The sequence below is a fragment of the Podarcis vaucheri genome, assembly GCF_965113315.1.
Source record: "Podarcis vaucheri genome assembly, chromosome: 1".
In the NCBI taxonomy this organism is placed as follows: domain Eukaryota; kingdom Metazoa; phylum Chordata; class Lepidosauria; order Squamata; family Lacertidae; genus Podarcis; species Podarcis vaucheri.
The window spans coordinates 10857749-10874193 of NC_138759.1; the positions used below are offsets into that span (position 1 = coordinate 10857749).

The following is a 16445-nucleotide window of genomic DNA, read 5'->3' on the forward strand; positions in this document are numbered from 1 at the left end:
CTGCATATTCCAAAAATCTGTCAGGGCTACAGCAACCGTAACATCCATTATCAGTTAGAAAATCCCGAAGCGTAGTTTGGAAACCAACTGGATCCATCAGACACCGGGGGCAGACCTCCCTCTGCAGAGGGGGAAAGCAATTGAAATCCTAAATCTCAATAGGAGATGATCCATGCATGACAAGCTCCTGGTATTAATATCCCTTGCTCTCAGATTACCTTCTTCCTGCCTGGTTCAGAAAACCAGATCCCGAGTGTGGCAGGCCACATGCTGCAGAATTGACAGCCTCAGCATGGATGCCTCAAATCTCCTAGAACCAACAGTATGGGAGTTCTCAAGACCATCTCTATTAGCTTGCCCAGTGGAGACTGCTGGGCAGCAAAGCAGATAGTAAACTAGCAGAATCTCTCATCTGTCCTGATTACCCAACATCAGGTTCAGATATACACTCAGGATGTGACTGGAAGGTCGGCAGTTTGAATCCGTGTAATGGAATGAGCTCCTGTTGCTCTAGCCCAGCTTCTGCCAACCTAGCAGTTCGAAAGCATACCAATGCAAGTAGATAAATAGGTACCACTGTGGCAGGAAGGTAAATAGCATTTCCGTGCACTCTGGCTTTCGTCATGGTGCCCGGTTGCACCAGAAGTCATGTTAGCCACATGACCCGGAAAGCTGTCTGCAGACAAACGCTGGCTCCCTTGGCATGAAAAGCAATATGAGTGCCGCACCCTATAGTCATCTTTGACTAGCTTTAACCATCCAGGTCCTTTACCTTTATGTTTTTATCTGGCTTGCCCCTCCTCCCACACCATACCTCCCCTTACCCAGAAGCACTGCAACTGCCCCCCATCCCACTCTGCCCAGTTGAGTGGGGAGGCACATCACTTGCCTTCCTCCCAAGAACTTAACAATTTAAGCAACAAGCTAAGTTCCTAATTAGGCAAGAACCAGCTCCACAAAAGAGAAAGGGGGGAAACACACATACACAATACCCTTAATCTCAAGTATCAGGAAGGTAGCTGGCTGTTGGGCCCCAACCCTCCCCCACCCAAAGTCACGCCCAACACGGCTGTCAGTCAAATCAACAAGGCATGTTCTCACCTGCCAAAAATGTAAAGCCTATGTTCTCAGATGAGAAGGCAAGAAAAAGGTTTAGGAAGCACAACAGTGTGCGAGGCAGGAATGAGTAAACAGCTCATCTACTCCACTGATGGTTCCAGCTGTCACATCCATTTTTTAAAAAAAACGCCATTATGAAAGAAGAATCATGATATTTCACCAAAGAAGCTCATAAGGCTAGGCTCCAACAGCTGATATGTCTGTTAACACCATCCTTTCCTCTCCTGTGTATATACTTGGAGGTGAACACAGTACTTGCATGCATAAATTCATAATTAAGGAATGACTAATAAAAAATTACCTGTCACACAAACAGGATGACATACAACATTTCAATTAACCAATCATTCAACAGAAATGGCTTATGTTTCATAATCATATGCAACCTTGACTTCCTGCATATCCATTTTACTTACATAGTTTGTTATTCAAACAGTAACAAGATTTCTTAAGTTTCTTGTAAAAAAAGAAACCCAACAACGACTGTTCAAAGTCTGAATTGTGGGAGTAGTAGAACCTCGGGAAGAATTTTGGAGAAATACTGTTCATCTACAACCATTCTTCCATCCTCTGGACAGAATAACTTGTTCCAAATCATACTCTTCCCTTTCTTGGGAAGACAAGGAGAACACAGTGGCAGCAAGAACAAGGTATGTCTGAATTATTAATACAAATAATATTATTTTCAATACGTATGTAGCTTTAATGTGGGTCCAGAAATAGACCCCTAAGTAAATCAAAATCAATCTTTGTTTTACATCTCTGTCTCATTCTGCCTCCTTCCTTCTTCCCTCTTTACGTCTGAAATCTTGAAAATAATTGTGAAATCTTTTGCCTATTTTGAAACAGAAATGCCTAATCCAAACATAAATTTATAAAGACAAATGTATTAGAAATGAAGTGGGGAAACAGCTGTTTACAATTTTCTGTACTTTTGTTACAGTAGACATGTTCTAGAAAGGAAAAACCCAGCTACACCACACCACACCACACATAACCTAACGCGTCAATGTTTAGGTTCAAAAAGCTTATTTTATAATTCCACTTAGCCTGAACAAATACAGTCACACTGTTTATTACCTTTGAAGAGTTCTTAACACAGCTAGCCACAGGGAAGGAAACAGACATGGCTTCATACAGGAAAATCATGGGCAAGTTATATTACTGTCTTCGTCAAATTTTCAGAACAAACTCATGCCAAATACCATTTGTCTTTGTCAGAACATCTTCAACCCTTCTGTCACCCTCACATGTGTACAACACAGAATTCATTCTAAGGTCTACATTTCTGCATATTAAACTAAGGGGAGGGGCTAAACCAGACAATTAAGTAACAAAAGATGACAAGATGAATATTGTAAGTTCTGGCCTCTGATTTCCAAGAGCAACAAAATCATAAATGTGTTATGTATTTAAACTTACGAATATACTAAAAACACATTTTTAAAAAAAAAAGACCAAAAAAAGACACAAATGCAATTCTTCTGGGATTTGTCCTATCCTTTTAAAGGTTTGTGTTGTTTTATTTACGTTTATCATTTTTTATTCTCAGATGTTTGCTGCTACATGTTTTCTATAGCATATGGGTGGGCTGATAAGCCTACAGACTTGATCCAGCCTCCAAAGCTGCTGCTTCTTCTTCTAGCAGCCTGCCAGCCCTCTGCCAATATCAGGCACTTCTCTGCACCTTGGAAAAGTCCCGCTTCTCCCTCTGGTGCGGCATCACTGGTCTTAGAGGTTCAGGAAATAGGAAGGAGAGCTCCTTTCTTCTTCCCATATTCTAAGAGCTTCTTGCAATCATGACACACCAGAAGGAGGTGTGCTTTTCCAATATAAATGGAGCACTTCTCTTGCATTACTGGGTGAAGAGGAGAACGCTGGGCTGGCTGCTTTTCTTCCTCATTGCAGCACTTGGCTAGGAGCAGAAGTACCTCTTCCTAGCCCAGTGTTTGCGGGGTGGCGGGGAGGGAATCTGGTATGTATATGAGCATGGCAAGGTTGACTGTCCATATGCCAGAATTAAGAGGGTTGGTTCACCCTCAGGGTGGCTCTCAGGCTGAAAAGGATTACCTACCCAGCGCCCAAGGAAAGGAATCAGTTTTCCTTATCCAAGATAGACAGAAAGGAGGAAGTGCTTCAGTTCTCCTGCTGGTCTACCCCATATACAGTGGTGCCCCGCAAGACGAATGCCTTGCAAGACGAAAAACTCGCTAGACGAAAGGGGTTTTCGGTTTTTGCGTTGCTTCGCTAGACGAATTTCCCTATGGGCTTGCTTCGCAAGACGAAAACGTCTTGCGAGTTTGTTCGCTTTCTTCTTAAAGCCGCTTGAAGAGGCGCAGTTGCGACGGGCCGTGCTTCGCAAGATGAAAAACATCGCAAGACGAAAAGACTCGCGGAACGAATTAATTTTGTCTTGCGAGGCACCACTGTAACTGCTCTAAGAAACAATATGTTGAGGGTTAACATTATCTTACAACCTCAAATCATATCAGCACAATGGTGAGAACTATTACTTATGAACGATTACACTGAATTAGCAACATGTGAAAATACCAGGGTGGATAAAAATCAATGTTTTTTTTTAAAAAAAAATATGTTGTTTTTATTCATGAGGAAATAAGGATTTGTTTTTAATTATGTAGCATGAGGCTTTATATGCAACGTTTAAAAATTTTGGTAAATGAATTCCATTAATCCGTTCACAATGTCATGCTCTTCCAGAGGTTTCTGTAAGATTATTTGGGGCAGTTTTTCTAATGAGAAGATATTACCACAGATGCTTGTTTTTGCAGTTCTCAAAAGCGTGAATTTGTGTCTGCAGAGATAACAAGACTTTTCTTCACAGGAAAAACGTTATAAAATAAACATACAGAGCTGGGGGGGGACCCTTAATCCCATTGTTCCTTTGCAAATTTATATACAGAGAATCAACCACATACCTCTGAAATGCCAAATTCCAAGAGGTTCAATGAATAGATTGTTTGGAGTGGAATAGAGGTGCACAGGAAGACAGGAGGGCCTGGCATGCTCTGGTCCATGGGGTCACGAAGAGTCGGGCACGACTAAACGACTAAACAACAACAACAAGAGCTGCACAAGTAGCTAAAAGTGTGAAACAGTAAAAATGAAAGTGCAACCTTGTAAGCAGAATACGCCACAAGTCTTGGGAACTTTGTGTAATAATTGTGGAAGTCAGTTGCATGTCTCTGCAGCTCAGACTTGAGGCAAGTGCTGAAGGCACTTCAGGGCTGGCACCCTCTTCCCAAACCTACTGGGTCCCAACAACTGCACTAACACTTAACTGTACAGAATAGGCACCTGAATGTAGAAGCAAATCCAAAGGGAAGGGGTGTGCAGAAACAGTAACTGGGATCTGTAGGTCCTTGGCGAGACCTTCAAGTGCTAGCCAGTCAACTAATAAGAGTTCATTGGTTCCAGGCCCTTCTTCCCAGGGCTCGCCTGGCATTGTCCATACAATAAAGTCTCTAACCACATCAGTTAACAAGCATGGATACATATGCTATAATGTTAGTGTTTTAGTTAAATAAATTGTTTAAATTGTTATTAAGGAAATTATTATTTATTTTTCTCCTTCCAATACAGCAGAAATGTTGTCAAATTATAAAGTTAACTTATTAAACCTCACAATTATTTCATAACTATCTTTCTATGTAGTTCTAACAGCATAACCAAATCAGTAATTTTTCATATAACTGTAAAAACTAGTCTGAAATTTTTTTATTCTAAAAGTGAAACCTTCATCTGGTTGTAAATATTCAGATGATGATTTAAATCAAGTCTTACTGACTAGTGATTTAAATTGATTTGATTTAGATCAAATCCACTTTGGAAAATACTTTAGAAGTTGTGAGGATACAAATAATTCCACAGCATGAGCTGGTTAACAGGGAAAAGCAGAAGCACAAGAGAAACAGGTGGGAAGGGGAGGAGAAGAGGAGCCCAATGAGCAGCAAAGGCAGGTGGAAAGAGACAAAGCTCTGGCTCTTTCCCTCTCAATCTACTGCAGCCACTGAAACCTTCAGTTCACTCAGGGACTGGTCAGGCTGCCTCTGCTCTGGCCGAATGCCACAGCAAACAGAGTGAGCTCCAGAACACCCTCTATAATCCTTGATTATGGGCAGGGTTTAATTCATACTAGAGCTCACTCCTGACATCTGTTTTCAATGTCAATGACCAATCCCTGGAACACATAAAAAAAAGAATAAAAGATATTTTCTGCATTAAAACACTACCTATGCCCTGGTCACATTGTAGCTGCTAGAATCTCCCAGTTTTTACCCCCCACTCCATCGCTCCTTTTCCCCATCAGTTCAGCCTTGACATTTTCATTCACTCCTACTGACATATGTGTTCCAAACTGGATTTTCTGCTTCCTACGCTTTACCTGGCTCTTAAAAAAATCCTCATTAAGGAAAAAATTATCATGCCCTCCTAAGCTTCCAAAACAGTCCAGTCTTTCAGGTGTCTGCAAAGCCTGTGAATATATCTTACTCTTCCATCTTCCCTCCTAATTGCAAATCCTACTTTTCTCCCTTCCTGATCTCCAACTCAATTCTCTCATTAAAAAAACAACACGGCTGTATTGCCAAATGGGCAGCATTTTCTTACAAAAATAAAAGGTTAATGGCTTTGACATACATTACTTCTTTGAAAAAATTTTTAATCATATAAGCCTAAAACTAACAGTGCAGCAAACAGTGTTAACAAATAGGAATATCAATCACAACCGAGGCTTTTCCATGATTCCTCAATGAGTACAACCAGACACGTGAAACAGTCCTTAGACACAAACCTGAATAAAAGGAATCTGATTGTGGGAGCATTTTTTTATCATTTTCAAGTTTTTAATCTAATTCCAACATACCTCTCATCTGTGTTCAGAGCCATTCTTACACAGGATGTCCCTAAAGACATTTCTGGCCATACCTTCAACTCATCAAAGACACCTGACTTCTTCCAACATCCCACACCTCAAGAACAAGCATGATTCCCACATATAGCAGGTTCTGCCAGCTGACTATTATGAAAGATTCCTCAACAGAACTTTTAACAGGGTTAGAGATTTATTCATCTTTTTCAAGTTTGTCCACAACAACCTTCCCCAACCTAGAGCCCTTGAGTTGTTTTGGACTGCAATTCAGTCTGGGCCACCATAGTCAATGGTCAGGGACGATGGGAGTTGTAGTCCAAAATACTTTATCACAGACTTAAGACTTAAATATTGTATCTAAAGAGCTGTACATTTTTCATAGTAAGCAACATTTGCTTCTTCATTAAGAAGTCAACAAAGGGAGTATACTACACATTTCTCCAACATATATACTTCTCCAACATATATATATATATATATATATATGCAGGTTTTGGTGTCTTCGGGTGTCTTCCCGTGTAAGAGTCGGGGTGTCTGTGCGACGTTTCGACGAGGTCTCACTCGTCATCTTCAGGCTGGTGCTTTCGGCTTCTTGTTACTGGAACAGAGCAGAGTCAAGTGTTTGAGTTCCTATAAATACTGTTGAGGGGTGTGGTGTATAGCCTCCAACGTTCTGGGTAGAGAGGAAGTTCCTAGATTAGTGTGCCTTTTCTTCTTTTGTTCCTTAATTACTTGAGGGATATCTTGGGTGATTTCATGAGTGATATTCTGAATATCACTGGGTGGGTCATTAATTACTTGAGGGATATCTTGGGTGATTTCATGAGTGATATTCTGAATATCACTGGGTGGGTCATTAAGTGTAGGTTAGATTGCTAAAGCTCTCGTGTCTTGAGAGACAAATAATGGGTCAAATGGTCAATAAGGCAGTTTCTGCACATGCTGTAGAGCAGGCATGGTCAAACTTGGCCCTCCAGCTGTTTTGGGACTACAATTCCCATCATCCCTGACCACTGGTCCTCTTAGCTAGGGGATGATGGGAGTTGTAGTCCCAAAACAGCTGGAGGGCCAAGTTTGGCCATCACTGCTGTAGAGGGAAGTGAGGGGCAGGTGGGATTTGTCAACCTAGGAAAGTAGCCTATCTAGAAGGAAGACTCTGATCTGAAACTTCCACTTCTTTGCAGGCTATCTTCGGGAGAAGAAAGGGCTAGGGAGTAAACCCTACACAAATCCAGAGTGGAGTCCCTAAGGTAGCTGGATGGTGCCTTGTACAACTCCTTTCAGCAGCTCTTGCAGCCAAGCTGGTGCCAAATGTACTGCTCTGCTCTGGACCACATCAGTGAAGCCAAGAGGGGAGGTCTTGTACTCTACGCAGCCCAGGACATCAGTACACACGACTCAGGCTTGTGCCTCCAGGGAAGTCACTGTCAGAACACACCTGGAGGGCACCCTCAGACTGAGACAAACCTCCCCGGGCATCTTCCTTGTGGAGTGCAGCACAGGACATTCATAAATCTTCTGGCCCGGCATGCAGCAGAGAAACATATCCAAAGATATAGGCACACTCAAACAGCAGAGTAAAGCAGGAATGCTGTGGCTATGAGGTGTGGCATTTTAAGTAACTTCAGTTCTGTTAACGCTCCGGAGGTGCATCTCATTGTCTCTCAAGACAGATGAATGCCAACAAGAAGTCCCCCACAAACTGTACTCTAACTACCCATATGCATGAGCCCAATTCAGGCATCACATTTCCTACTCTCCACTTACTTCCATAGTACACTACAACCATATTCTGCAAACTCACGAACCATGATGTGAAATCATGCATTGGCAATCCTGCTTAGCAATTACTACAGTTACCCAACTCAGGCGTCAGAGAAAACCATGAGCCAACTATGGCATTATAGGAATTTCAAATCTGAAAACATATATGATCTTAGAAACAGCAAGGTCTGAAAGGATCATTTGTGGTGCTTTTATTTGGCTTGCAGTTTTCAAAGGATATGCCATCATCACATTTTAAAGCTTATCTTTGCAAGCATGACAGCTTTTAAATGAAAGCTGGGATTCCCAGGATTCTAACAGGGTCTGTGAGCCACACAGAATGCATCAGAAAACCAGCCAGAGAAGCAGTAAAACTGTTGGATGACAAGGTTTAAAAAGGAATGCTGAAAGAAAAGGAAACTGTAGAGAAACTAAATGAATTCTTTTGCACAAGTCACTGCAGAAAATGTTAGAGACATACACATTCCTGAATCGTTTTCAGGGAGTACATTTGAAGAACTATGTTAAATGGAGGTGAGAGGATGCCATTTTAGAAATGATTGACAAATTAAAAAGTAGTCAGTCTCTTAGTCCAGGTGGCATTCACCCAAGAGTTCTTAAACTCAAAAGTGAAATTGATTTACATATTTCAGTTAAAAAGCTGGCAAAGTCCTTATCAGAAGTGATTGGAAGGCAGCCAACACAACACCGATTTGTGTTTTTTTAAAAAATCCAGATGAATCTAGGAAACGACAGGCCCTGTGAGCCTAGTGATGTTCCAGTTATATTGCTGGGAAGCATTATTAAGGCTAAAGAAAGGATCAGCATGGCTTCTGAAAAGGGACGTTTTGCCTCACCAACCTTTTAGAATTTTTTGAGAGTGTCAACAAACTTTTAGATGTGGTGAGTGGTAGACATTATATATTTGGGTTGTCAAACGGTTTTTTACAAAATCCCTCCCCAAAGGCACCTAAGAAACTTTGTACAGGCATATCTTGAAGATATTGCAGGTTCGGTTCTGGACCACTGCAATAAGTCACACCTTGTTTGTTTGTTTGTTTGTTTGTTTGTTTGTTTCCCAGTGCATCTAAAAGTTATGTTTACACTATATTGCAGTCTATTAAACCAGTCCCACCTCCCTGGCTGCAGGGGCAGGAGGGGGAAATCCAGTTTCAGCCCTAGCCAGCTCCACCCTTGTGGCCAGAAGAGGGGCAGTGAGGCTGCAGGGGGCTTCCTTGCCCTGGAAGTGGCTGGGTTGCCTGCCCCTGAACCCATGTCTTTGTAAGGGGCAATATGTGTGAAGCACAATAAAGCAGGGCACAATAAAATGAGGTATGCCTGGAAGAAGATGGCAAGTTGTGATATGAATTGTGTGAAATCAGTAAACTGGTTTAAAAACAAGAACTGCAAAAACTGGGCTGTTTCCATTGGAACCAGTGTAACTTAATATTCATGAGTGAGAATGAGTCAAGGGTGAATACTGAGGCCATCCATTCGGCAGTGGATACTTCAAACCATGTGAAAAGGCAAAAGAATGGCAGATGAGATTCAAAGTATAGAACACGGGAAAAGAAAACATAACCTTCCTCCAAAGAAGGGCTGAAGGGGTTAAGACTTTTTCAATTAAATAGAACCTAACTACTTATTTTGGCAAAACTGAAGGGATAAATGAACTTCTAGCACCAGAAAATTCACTCATCCAATGAATACAGATGTTGAATAGGCTGAGGATGCACACACAAACAAAGTATTTCTTCCCGCAATACTTATGGAATTCATCATCAAAAGGTAGCCAGTAAAATACAAGTATCCTACAGACTGACCAGCCACAGATTCCTTTACTCCTTTGGTTTCCAAATTAGGGCAGCCATTAGGCATATTTCAGGGGCCTCACATCACTGAACTCTTTTATACCTCAAGAGCATCAAATTCTTCACAAAAAGTTTTGAACAGGAAATTTCAAAATATGGTTGTGGACTCTCCTTCCTTGGAGGTTTTTAAGCAGAAGTTAGATGACCATCTGTCATGGATGCTTTAGCTGAGATTCCTGTATTGCAGGGGGCTGGAATAGATGACCCTTGGGGTACCTTCCAGCTCTATAATTCTATGATTCTATGTACCAATTGGCTATATTCCCAAGCATGCCGACTGCAATGTGAACTTTAATGAAATTTAATGTTTAGCCTTAGTATGGCTTCTATATGACTTTTATCTGCCCTAGATGTTCCTAAATGCCAGTTGGGTTTAATCTGCAAGGAGGAAGCAGCATTATAGCACAACTGAAAGTTGATTAATCCCTGGTAGTTATTCTCATATTTTTACCTTTATTCCCACCTATTTTAAGCAACCAGTTTAACAGCTCTTGTCTATATGATGTTTTGCCTTAATTCCACTATGTTTTCTCATTTTTGCTCTATTGAAATTGTTATTATGTCATTGTTATTAGACCATTTCTGTACTCTTTGACATATTCTGTAAATCACCCTTTTTATACTATAAACTGCCCTGTGATCTTTGGATGAAGGGTGGTTTATCAATTTAATTAATAAATAATAACAACAGTAATAAAAATAATAAAATTGTGCATTCAATGAAATATAATGCAAAAAATGGTCCATAAATGTGGGACATTAATGAGCTAATAATGTGAGCCATCAAGCCCAGAATACTTGAGGGAAATACTTTATGCCCATCCTGCCAACCTCTAAGATCATCAGGTGGGGCCCAAATGTATACTTCCCTCTGCTCAAATTTGAAAAAAACTATGCAGGGGTGCAGAACACATTGTCTTCTATTGCTGTGAAACTGCCCTTAATAGATGCGTTATTTAGGTACTATTGATATGGTATGATATGGTATTCAATTGTGTGGTTTGTTTCAACTTCACTGCTACCTTGGAGCAGGATGGCAACCACCCGTTACATCCAGGCAGAATAACAGAGCTGGAAGAGACCTTGAAACTAGTTATCTGGACCCATCTCAATCTGGCTTCAGGCGAGAGTCTGTCACTGAAAGAGTGTTGATGGGCAACCTTTGAAAGGAGAGACATGGGGGAGTGTGATTTTCCTTAATTGCTTGGTGGCTTTGGGTACCATTGATCATGGCATCTTGCTGGACTGGCTCTGCAGGTTGGGAGCAAGAAGCATAGTGTCAAGGTGGTTCTGCTCATACCTGCAGGGTCAGCTGCAGAAAGCTCACTGTAGGATTTCAGCATAAGAGTTGTGTGGTTTTGCAAGATTCCATCCCCCAAGCCCAATGCTTTTATGAAGCGACTCTGGAAGGCCATCCAAGAGTTTGGAGTGTGGTGCTATCAGTGTGCTGATGACACTCAGCTCTATTTCTCCTTGTCATCAGTCTGCTGAGAATGGAGCAGGTACTGAAACATTGTCTGGATTCGGTATCAAAATGGGTGAAACTGAATCGTGTTGTTCCTCCTATACCAGACCGGTTGCACCTACCATGAGAGAACTAGAGGTTCCTGGATGGGGATAGATTAGTTACAGTGCTTCATAATCTGGTAATTTCCACATGAATTACTGTGATGTTGTTGTTGAACATGAAGTTGCCCTTGAAAATAATCTGGAACAGTTGCAGAGAGAATTTGGCTACAATTGTCTGATGTGGATATATGAAGCACTGTCACCCTGGGCTCCAGTGGGAGGAAGGAAAGGATAGAAATTTAATAAAGGAATTATTAGTCCTATTCTTCAAGAATGATGCTGGTTGTCTGTATCCATCTGGGCCCAATTCAAGTTCTGGTGCTCATGCTTAAGGAGCACTAGAAGTTGCACCAAGGGGAGTTATGGAAAAGCCTCACTATGCAAGCAGAGTTCTGTTCGCACTTTTCTGATTCCAACCAAGAATAACTGGGAATATGTCCCACTGAACTCAGTAGGACTTACAAAAGTAAGTGGACAAGCACAGAACCTATGTAAAAAAAAACCTAATGTAAAGTATATTAAAAAATAATTTAGTAGCATTTGTTCAGGAATTTTAGCATTAGTGAACAGATATTTCACAAGAGACAAATTCAGAAATGTATAAAAGATAGCTACAAGAATATGAACTATTTCTCTACAAGATGAGAGAACATCCTGAAGCATTGTATTATTTTTTGGAATACAAGGTTCAAATAGGGATGAATCCCCCAGTTCAATAAACTACCTCTGACATTAACTTTTCAGTCTACATAATAATTCTTGTTCCTGACACAATTATTAGTCCTTTAATTACCCAGAGTTCCACCTAAATCAATGATGTTCTGGCAGGAGGTCAAAAGCGCCACCTGTGCCGATCCATATTCAGACTAGCATGATAGCATTAAGAGGCAAATTACTACCACCACCCCCTGAGTAGTTGTACAACTTACCTAGTGAGTAAATCACAGCCCTAACTTCAAGAGCTGTTTGAGTGCCATTCACAACTGCTCCCTGCAGGTTCCCCCTTAACAAACGGTCTACCTATACAACATTCTGCTTTGGAAAGTTTCCTGTGCTTTAATCTGTGGTTCTCAAACTTTGGCACACAGACTCTCCTTCCAGACCTGCAGACCAACAATACATTTCCATCACGACCTTTTATCATGTATTTACCAATCCCCTTTAAATACATTGTCAAAGTTTAAATCTATCTCAATGCACTCCACTTGCTAACAGAGGAAAGAAAAATGGTTTTTATTAACAAGGTGAAGTTTACAATCTGCTCTGGTCAGGTGAAAGACAAGCAGGCAAGATGGGACTATTTCCATGAATCTACCAGTGAGTGCAGATGTCTAAATCTGTGAGACTAATGCCCAAATGACTCCAAGGCTCACTTTTGCATCGCAACCTGGGGATTCATAGAACCATGGGTTGTTTGAGAATAAGACAAATATTCTCACCCTGCCCATTCTTTCTTCTTGTCATTATCCAATGTCATCTGTCTGCCTTCTCCACCAACCCTCCAAGTTGCAAACTCCTGCTCTTCATGTTACTCAGATAATTCATTACAAAGAAGGTTGCATTACACAAGTCATTACTTCCTAAGCATTTGTCTATTCCCTCGATTTCCTCCTATATGTATCAAATCTACCTCCCTTATTTTATAAACAAAGCCCCACATTTAGTGCAAAATCCTTTATCTAAAGTGATGAAACTAACATTAATCACTTCCACCATGCCATTTTAATTTAGCTATGTCTTCAGCCTTTTATTGACCCTGTGGAGAATTTCTGTAATTTTCCGTGTATAAGACTAGGTGTTTTCCCTAAAAAATAATGTCAAAAAATAGGTCGCGTTTTATACGCGGATACATCTCCCAATTTCTTAAATCTGAGTCCCCAAAAATAGGAGGTGTCTTATAAATGGGGTGTCTTATAGACAGAAAAATACGGTATTACTAATGGTTTTAACTCTGCAATTTTGCTCTGGAATTAGCTTACGGATATCACCATATATACTAATACAATATCATCAAATAAACAAATATAATTGCCACATGTGTTGCGGAAGTCCAACTAGCATCTAATGCCACTGGTCCCATGCAGCAGAACATCCTTCCAGCACAGAATCAACAGGCATTTCACTTTCAGGCGTCTCTGAACCTTTTTATAATGGCAGGCCTGTGTAGCTGTTTAATTCTTAATTCTTGATTATCTGTATTGTTTTTCATGGTGTTTATGTTTTAATGCTGTACACTGCCCTGATATTTTATGATATGGTATTACAGAAATACTTTTACAAATAAATAATGGTAAACTCAATTGGAGAATTGAGTGCTGAGGCAGAAGTGCCACATGCAAAAGAGCCAGATATCAGCAAGCTTGGGGAACTCAATTGTTTTCATAAGTAATTAAAAACTGGAGGGGGGACCCTAAAAAGGGGAGGGGTAAAAAGACCAGATGAGATGGTTAGCAGAAAACTTGAGGAAACTGAATGATGCAGCCTAAAAGGCATAGCTAGAACCCTGAAAAGGAGCACACCACACAGAACCATTTCCTTGCAGGTCTCACTTATAATTAAGCACATGACAGGTACTGGCCTGGTCCACAAGTCAGAGTAATCAGGGATAGCTAAACTCCAGGTGTTGCTGGTCCTCTATCATAATCCCCTAAACTATCACCCATCATGCTGACAGGGCTGATGGAAACTGAATCAGACAACATATGCAGTGCCACTGCTCAGCTAGCCCTGCATGATGGTTTCTTTTGAACTATGGTTTGATGTGAACAAAGAGCATGCTGATGCAGGCTGCTCAAGACCTTCCCATTGCAGACAAAATACGCCAGTCTGCTCTTTTATTTGTTTTGGGGTTTTTAAAAAAATATATATTTTTCTTAAATATCTGTGTTACCCCAAACCCAAGATCATGGTTTGTTTCCTCCATAGCTTGTTTTAAACCATGGTTTAATGTCATGTTTCACAAAACCTTCCACTGCCTCTATCAGATAACTTCTATAGCGCTTAATACTTGTTCACTATGGCAACAAACATGATTAATGCATCTCACAGTAATATTATCAAAGCTAAATTTATGATGAAAGCAGTCTTTTCACAGGAAAAGAGAAGCTTTTAGAAACTGTCAAAAACCATTATTAAAAGCTAACTTTAGATATGTTGGGTGTGTGTGTGTGGGTGTGTGTGTGTGTGTAGGTGGTATTTATCATGGCCATATATTTGTATGCAGTCAATAATGCCCTTATGAGTGTGGCAGCCTACCTTTCATTACAGATCTTGGGTTTTTTTTTAATAAAAAGGCTGTCACTAACAAAAGGGAATTATTTGCTAAGATCATGGTAAATAACTGTTGGCAATTTGACTGTCTCAACCCTACCCTAGGCCAATTCTAAAGCAGCCTCAGAAGGAGAACAAACAACAGTTTGGGTAAGACCTATAATCTTTATAGTAATTCATACCTCTCTCTAATGTATAGATCAATAATACAAATACTGAAGCAAGACTATAGATAGAAGCTATGAACAAGAGTAATATACCGGTAAATTGAATAAAACATTTGAAGGAGTAAGACCATTCAAGTGTATTTTTACAAATTTGCAGCTACAGAAATGACTGGCCATGATGAGCACCTAGGTTTAAGTTTGCTAAAATACAAATCAAAGTAGTTAACAAGGTATTAAATCCAAGATCCTTGAAACCTTGGAAATACATGAATAAGGGCCTTTGCAGACACGGTTCACAGATCCACCCTAATAAGCCATCGTTAAACCACCGTTTCTCATTTCAGATGTAACGGGGAACTGTAATTCAGATAACTGGGATCAGTGCTGTAAAGCTGGCCCACAAAGGGAAGTGGCTTGGGAGAAGACATATGGGCAACACTCTCATTCGCAGTTCGCTGAAGTATGCAATGCTGTGTCCAAATCGGGCCAATATGAAATCTGAGAACAATAAATATCCAGACGTCTTTCTTACTTTATGCCTCCAGGGATATGGGTTCAAACATCACCATCTCACAGAAGGGAAGCAAACGGCCAAAACTCAGAAACCTTTTTAAAAATTCATGTAGCACAGTGGCTACACAAACTAAACTACAAATCAGAAATCCCCACTTCAAATCTTCCCATTCATTAGGTAATCTTAAACCCACCCCATCCACAGCACCTCCCACATCTGCATCTAAACCCTGTCTGATATGAACACACTATTTTCATTTTACTTAACAAAATGTTTCATTCCAGAATTGAGTTCCGGTAAGTTCCAGCTGAAAAAAGCCCTGAATTGATCTATATTCAGCCCATCGGGAGTTTCCGTACAAAAAATTAAAAGTCCAAGATGAAGAAATCGGGGAGGGGGGGACACACCTCCAGGTAATGTTCTGCTAGCACTTAGGCACTTTGTTAAACTAACTTTCAAATTCTTAAGAGGGACAGAACTATGACTAAGGAAGTCCCCATTCAAATCTTACTACAAGCCATTAATTTGCTAGGTTGCCTTAAACTAAGCAAATCACAATTCTCTTAGCCTAAGTCCCCCCAAGCAATACGGGGATACAAATACAGTCCTACATTATCTCAGTAACCCTTACAGCAGCCCTGTTAAGTATGTGACATGCTCTGAACACTTAAGAAATACAATATATAAACACAATTATTAAATATTTATTCACCCTTGTGCAATGTAGTGCTGGTATCAAGAAATCTGAAACATTTTCTCAGTCCTGTAACTGTATAATGAGTTCCTCCATTACAGGCATGTGAAAAATTATACACCACATGAAACTCAGTATTCCTATTACATGACAAAGGCCAACCGCAGACAATGTGCTCTTCATATACATTGCAAGCTTGAAGGCTGATGCGACCACATTCTGCTTATTTTCCAATTATTTTATCAACCAGTTCATCTTCTGTGGATTTATTTATTTTAAAAAGTATTCTCAGAAACGTATACATACACGGATATTTAAGTTTACCATTTCAGACTACAAGTTTCTTCCAATAATAATAATTAAGAGCTCCATTGTTTTGTACTAAATATGAGGAGACATTAAATTATGTCCACCTGCTTGCACAATGGGACTTCTAGCTCTCATCTCCCTTTGCCTAGAAGAGTTGCCTCGAGTTGAGAACTTTGCCCCAGGATGAGAACAGAAATTGTGTGCTGGCAGCACAGCAGCAGCATGAGGGTCCCATTAGCGAGAGCATACCTCTAGTTAAGAACAGTTTCAGGTTAAG

The 16445-nt window shown here is 40.5% G+C and overlaps 1 protein-coding gene and 1 long non-coding RNA gene across 6 annotated transcripts in view; one reads left to right on the forward strand and one right to left on the reverse strand.

Annotated features, from left to right (window-relative positions):
- PPP2R5E (protein phosphatase 2 regulatory subunit B'epsilon) overlaps positions 1 to 16445 on the reverse strand; it is a 93002-nt gene that overhangs the window by 53859 nt on the left and 22698 nt on the right. The window lies entirely within an intron of this gene.
- On the forward strand, positions 1555 to 15182 carry LOC309531229. Its single transcript, XR_014219150.1, has 3 exons — positions 1555 to 1769; positions 14590 to 14634; positions 14996 to 15182. It is a non-coding gene; the product is annotated as an uncharacterized lncRNA (long non-coding RNA).